The sequence below is a fragment of the Octodon degus genome, unplaced genomic scaffold (genome assembly GCF_000260255.1).
Source record: "Octodon degus isolate 3935 unplaced genomic scaffold, OctDeg1.0 scaffold00112, whole genome shotgun sequence".
Taxonomy (NCBI): domain Eukaryota; kingdom Metazoa; phylum Chordata; class Mammalia; order Rodentia; family Octodontidae; genus Octodon; species Octodon degus.
The window spans coordinates 6,079,901-6,080,863 of record NW_004524688.1 but is presented as its reverse complement, the minus strand read 5'-3'; positions in this window follow the sequence as shown (position 1 = coordinate 6,080,863).

The following is a 963-nucleotide window of genomic DNA, read 5'->3' as shown; positions in this document are numbered from 1 at the left end:
CGTGCCCGGTCTTCGGAAAAGACCGCCCTCATCGCATCTGCGCAGTTAATGACTAGCAGCCGCTAGTCATTTTCTTGTGTTATACTAATGAAGTAGGGGCTGGGGAGATGGCTCAGTGGAATAAGAGCTTCCCTGGCAAGTGCTAGGGGCTGAGTTCAACCCCCGGCTCCGCAAAACATTAAAAAAGCAAGTTCCTTTTAATTTTTTTTTTTTTTTTTTTTTTTTTTAAGTGGAAAGAGAAGTCTACAGACTGAACTGTTTCTTCAGAACTCACACGTTGAAGCTCTAACTCCCCAGAATACAGTGTCTGGAGATGGGCTAGATAGGAAGCTGAGGCTGCAGTCTGACAGCGCTCAGCAATGTGGGCTCAGGCGAGCCAGGAAGCGAGGGAGGCCCCGCCAGAGAACCTGCCCCTGCGGCACCTGGTCCTGAACTTCGCCTCCAGATGGCAAGAAAATTGTTTAAGCCGCCCAATGACGGTGTTTTGTTGGGGCAGCCAACTAGACAAAGAAACCAAAGTATCTAGGAAGAGTAGAATATATAGGAAACTAATATTGTGGCCTTTGGGTACTAGGAATCTTTTTTTTTTTTTTTTTTTTTTTTTTAATATATTCGGTACACGGTCTCACTACGCAGCTCAGACTCCTAGTGATCCTCCTGTTTTCAGCATTCCAAGTGCTGGGCTTACAGGTGTGCGCCACCAATCCTGGACATGATGCCGGCTCAGTGTGCCCCTGGGGGTGGAGCCGGCATGGGGTGTGGTACCCGGAATTGAACCCGGGTCCCTGTTTAGGCGCTTAGTTCACTGAGCTATCTTGCCGGCCCTCTAGAATCTTTCTTAATTTTTTTTTTCCCTAGAGATAGAGTGTCACTATGCAGTTCAGGCTGGCCTTGGTCTCACTATGTAGCTCAGGTTGACCTTGAACTCATGGTGATTCTCCTGCCTCTACCTCCCAAGTGCTG